Raw genomic sequence first — 6,000 nt, forward strand, 5'->3', positions numbered from 1 at the left:
CTTCTTCTTTCTTCTTCAATGAGGCGGTTAAAAACTGAATTTAAACTCATTTTGACTTTATCCGTTCATTTGTATTCATTTAAATGTTTTGATTGTAAAATAAGTGCATTCCACTGTGTAAAACCATTGAGTTAAATAAAATAAACCTATAAATATATATACAGTATATATATAATTTTATAAATAATAAATTATCAACGTTGTTTTACGTTTTAACACTTATGACGTGTAGACGACACTACACTACATTCCCCATCACACACAAAAACAGTCAATCCGTGCAACCTGTTGGGTGCACACTCCTCCACGAGCTCCGTGCACATATCACAGGATTCGCCAACGCATTTGGCCACGCCCTTCGTAAATCTCAGAACTAGTTGATAAGCGTCGCCGCTCCCTCATGTGACCATTCGCTTACGGTTTCTAGGTGCAAAGACAGAGTCTACTGTAAAGTCTGACGTCAGCTGTATGCTATATACTATATAATGTACACTATATATACTATGTACACTATATACCCTATATACACTATATATACTATCGGATCATCTGCCTCCACTTCTTTCTGTTCTGCGCATCTTCCTCCCTTACACCACCCGCCTGCATGTCCTCCCTCACCACATCCATAAACCTCCTCTATGGCCTTCCTCTTTTCCTCTCGCCTGGCGGCTCCATCCTCAGCCTCCTTCTCCCAATGTCACTCTCATCTCTCCTCCGCACGTGTCCAAACCATCTCAATCTCGCCTCTCTCACTTTTTCACCCAACTGTCCAACCTGAGCTGTCCCTCTATTGTATTCATTCTTAATCCTGTCTGTCCTCGTCACTCCCAACGAAAAATCTCAACATCCTCAACTCTGCCGCCTCCAGTTCAGCCACCTGCCTTTTTGTCAGTGCCGCCGCCTCTAAACCGTACAACATGGCTGGTCTCACTACCGTCCTGTAGACCTTCCCCTTCACTCTTGCTGGAACCCTTCTGTCACACATCACTCCGGACACCCTTCTCCACCCGCTCCACCCTGCCTGTACTCTCTTCTTCACCTCTCTCCCGCACTCTCCGCTGCTTTGGATGGTCGACCCCAAGTACTTGAACTCATCCGCCTTCTCCACCTCGACTCCTTGCCTTCTCAGCTTTTCGCCGCCCCCCCCCAGGCAGGAGTCCACGGAGACTCCTGCCTGATTTAATCTGTTAACATGTCCACCACCATTGCAAACAAGAAGGGGCTCAGAGCTGATCCTTGATGCAATCCCACCTCCACTTTGAATGCCTTCGTCACGCCTACTGCACACCTCAGTACTGTCTGACTGCCCTCATACATGTCCTGTACCCCTCTTACGTACTTCTCTGCCACCCCCCGACTTCCTCATGCAATACCACACTTCCTCTCTCGGCACCCTATCATATGCTTTCTCTAAATCCACAAAAGCGCAGTGCAACTCCCCCTGCTCTTCCCTGTACTTTTCCATCAGCATTCTTAAAGCAAACATTGCATCTGTAGTACTCTTTCCTGGCATGAAACCATGCTGCTGCTCGCTGATCCCCACCTCTCCTCTAAACCTAGCCTCCACTACCCTTTCCCATAGCTTCATGCTGTGGCTGATCAACTTTATTCCCCTGTAGTTACTTCAGCTCTGTACTCTATACACTATATATATACTATAAACACTATATACACAATATACACTATATATACTATATACACTATATACACTGTATACATCTCATCTCATCACTGTTCTCAGTCTCGGTCTCATTCCCGCAGTCTGTCAGTATTCACTACACTACCGTTCGCAATCGGCAAAGTCAATTGTGGCTAAAATATCACATGAAAACATGTACAGTTGGAAGTTTACATCCAACATAACACCTTAAATCACCATCATTACCATCAGCTGCTGTTAAACATTGATAAAACCATTATCACTATATAATAATTACCGATAATTATCCAAATAAACAGGACGATGAAATCTCTTTCCATACATCCATCTAAATCTATCTACCCATCTACCCCTCGTGTCATGACGGATGGTTAAAGCTCATCCCATTTTGTCATTTTGAGGTGTATTATAAATAATCTGAATCAAAAAAGATTTCCCCAGAGCACAGCAAACAAAGTTCAACTAGAGCACCCTTTTCCAGCCTGGAGGCGACAGCAGGTTCCGTCCTGATCCGAGCCCAACGCCGTCTGAAAGGGATTCTGCACACTGCTGCATCTGGAAATAAGCAGCCGCCGAGTGCCTTCCAGAACAAAACACTTTAAAGAGTGAAAGAACATGCAAGTCAACGTCCTGTGACCCGTGACTTGTTGTGTAATGATATTGAAGGTTCTAGATCTCAGTAGTTTGTTATAGATATCAGTAGTTTGGTTCTAGATCTCAGTAGTTTGTTCTAGATCTCAGTAGTTTGGCTCTAGATCTTAGTATTTTTTTTTATTTATTTTTTTTAGTTCTAGATCTCTTTAGTTTAGTTCTAGATCTCTTTAGTTTGGTTCTAGAGCACAGTAGTTTGGTTCTAGAGATCAGTAGTTTGGTTCTAGAGCTCAGTAGTTTGGTTCTAGAGCTCAGTAGTTTGGTTCTAGAGCACAGTAGTTTGGTTCTAGAGATCAGTAGTTTGGTCCTAGATCTCAGCTGTTTGGTTCTGGATTTCAGTAGTTTGGTTCTAGATTCAGTAGTTTGGTTCTAGATCTCAGCTGTTTGGTTCTAGATTTCGGTAGTTTGGTTCTAGATCTCAGTAGTTTGGTTCTAGATCTCAGTCGTTTGGTTCTAGATCTCAGTAGTTTGGTTCTAAAGCTCAATAGTTTGGTTCTAGATCTCAGTAGTTTGGTCCTAGATCTCAGCTGTTTGGTTCTAGATTTCAACTGTTTGGTTCTAGATCTCAGTCGTTTGGTTCTAGATCTCAGTCGTTTGGTTCTAGATCAAAGTATTTTAGTTCTAGATCTCAGCCGTTTGGTTCTAGATCTCAGTAGTTTAGTTCTAGAGCTCATTAGTTTGGTTCTAGAGCTCAGTAATTTAGTTCTAGGTCTCAGTAGCTTGGTTTTAGATTTCAGCTGTTTGGTTCTTGATTTCCGCTGTTTGGTTCTTGCTCTCAGTAGTTTAGTTCTAGATCTCAGGAGTTTGGTTCTAGATCTCAGTAGTTTGGCTCTAGATCTCAGTGGTTTTTTTTTTTTTTTTAGATCTAGATCTCTTTAGTTTAGTTCTAGATCTCTTTAGTTTGGTTCTAGAGCTCAGTAGTTTAGTTCTAGAGCACAGTAGTTTGGTTCTAGAGATCAGTAGTTTGGTTCTAGAGCTCAGTAGTTTAGTTCTGGGTTTCAGCTGTTTGGTCCTAGATCTCAGCTGTTTGGTTCTGGATTTCAGTAGTTTGGTTCTAGATTCAGTAGTTTGGTTCTAGATCTCAGCTGTTTGGTTCTAGATTTCGGTAGTTTGGTTCTAGATCTCAGTAGTTTGGTTCTAGGTCTAAGAATTTTAGTTCTAGAGCTCAGTAGTTTGGTTCTAGATCTCGGCTGTTTGGTTGTAGATTTCAGCTGTTCGGTTCTAGATCTCAGTAGTTTAGTTCTAGATCTCTGTATTTTAGTTCTAGATCTCAGTAGTTTGGTTCTAAAGCTCAATAGTTTGGTTCTAGATCTCAGTAGTTTGGTCCTAGATCTCAGCTGTTTGGTTCTAGATTTCAACTGTTTGGTTCTAGATCTCAGTCGTTTGGTTCTAGATCTCAGTCGTTTGGTTCTAGATCTCAGTCATTTGGTTCTAGATCTCAGTAGTTTGGTTCTAAAGCTCAATAGTTTGGTTCTAGATCTCAGTAGTTTGGTCCTAGATCTCAGCTGTTTGGTTCTAGATTTCAACTGTTTGGTTCTAGATCTCAGTCGTTTGGTTCTAGATCTCAGTCGTTTGGTTCTAGATCAAAGTATTTTAGTTCTAGATCTCAGCCGTTTGGTTCTAGATCTCAGTAGTTTAGTTCTAGAGCTCATTAGTTTGGTTCTAGAGCTCAGTAATTTAGTTCTAGGTCTCAGTAGCTTGGTTTTAGATTTCAGCTGTTTGGTTCTTGATTTCCGCTGTTTGGTTCTTGCTCTCAGTAGTTTAGTTCTAGATCTCAGGAGTTTGGTTCTAGATCTCAGTAGTTTGGCTCTAGATCTCTTTTTTTTTTTTTTTTTTTTTAGTTCTAGATCTCTTTAGTTTAGTTCTAGATCTCTTTAGTTTGGTTCTAGAGCTCAGTAGTTTAGTTCTAGAGCACAGTAGTTTGGTTCTAGAGATCAGTAGTTTGGTTCTAGAGCTCAGTAGTTTAGTTCTGGATTTCAGTAGTTTGGTTCTAGATTCAGTAGTTTGGTTCTAGATCTCAGCTGTTTGGTTCTAGATTTCGGTAGTTTGGTTCTAGATCTCAGCTGTTTGGTTCTAGATTTCGGTAGTTTGGTTCTAGATCTCAGTAGTTTGGTTCTAGGTCTAAGAATTTTAGTTCTAGAGCTCAGTAGTTTGGTTCTAGATATCGGCTGTTTGGTTGTAGATTTCAGCTGTTTGGTTCTAGATCTCAGTAGTTTAGTTCCAGATCTCAGTATTTTAGTTCTAGATCTCAGTAGTTTGGTTCTAAAGCTCAATAGTTTGGTTCTAGATCTCAGTAGTTTTGTCCTAGATCTCAGCTGTTTGGTTCTAGATTTCAACTGTTTGGTTCTAGATCTCAGTAGTTTAGTTCTAGAGCTCATTAGTTTGGTTCTAGAGCTCAGTAATTTAGTTCTAGGTCTCAGTAGCTTGGTTTTAGATTTCAGCTGTTTGGTTCTTGATTTCCGCTGTTTGGTTTTTGCTCTCAGTAGTTTAGTTCTAGATCTCAGGAGTTTGGTTCTAGATCTCTGTAGTTTGGTTCTAGATCTCAGTAGTTTAGTTCTAGATCTCAGTAGTTCGGTTCTAGATCTCAGTAGTTTAGTTCTAGAGCCCAGTAGTTTGGTTATAGAGGTCATTAGTTTAGTTCTAGATCTAAGTAGTTTGGTTCTAGATCTCAGTAGTTTAGTTCTAGAGCCCAGTAGTTTGGTTCTAGAGCCCAGTAGTTTGGTTCTAGAGGTCAGTAGTTTGGTTCTAGAGGTCAGTAGTTTAGTTCTAGATCTCAGTAGTTTGGTTCTAGATATCAGTAGTCTGGTTCTATATCTCAGTAGTTTGGTTCTAGGTCCCAGTATTTTAGTTCTATATCTCAGCAGTTTGGTTCTAGATCTCAGTAGTCTGGTTCTAGATCTCAATAGTCTGGTTCTATATCTCAGTAGTTTGGTTCTAGGTCAAAGTATTTTAGTTCTAGATCTCAGCTGTTTGGTTCTAGATCTTAGTAGTTTAATTCTAGAGCTCATTAGTTTAGTTCTAGGTCTCAGGAGCTTGGTTTTAGATTTCAGCTGTTTGGTTCTTGATTTCCGCTGTTTGGTTCTTGCTCTCAGTAGTTTAGTTCTAGAGCTCAGTAGTTTGGTTCTAGAGGTCAGTAGTTTAGTTCTAGATCTTGGTAGTTTGGTTCTAGATATCAGTAGTCTGGTTCTATATCTCAGTAGTTTGGTTCTAGGTCCCAGTAGTTTGGTATGGTATCTTTGTATGCTTTTTATCAAATAAACTAACTTAAGACTAATGTTTTGGGTTCAGTTAAATCAGTTTTAAAATCATAACACAGAAATGTCCTGCAAATTCAGAATCCCTTCAAAGTCGCACATGAAACCTATTTATCAAGGAAATTTGACTTTATCATAAACTTCAGCAACTGAGAGATCAGGAGGAAGAGATTTAAGGATTACAGTGCGACACTGTTTCCTATCTTGAGATCAGCGATTTAGCTTCATACTTCAGGGGGTGCAGTTAAGTTAATTATTTCCCAAATCAAGTGATCTTTTAATTTAACAATTAATCAATGTGATTCATTATGAAGTAATTAAAGAACAAAACAACAATAAAATAAGATTCATACATTCATTCATTCATATATTCATATATTCATATCTATTATATATTTATGAATAACTGCTTATCACAGACATCTTGACAGTTTC

The sequence above is a fragment of the Zeus faber genome (assembly GCF_960531495.2).
Source record: "Zeus faber genome assembly, chromosome: 17".
Taxonomy (NCBI): domain Eukaryota; kingdom Metazoa; phylum Chordata; class Actinopteri; order Zeiformes; family Zeidae; genus Zeus; species Zeus faber.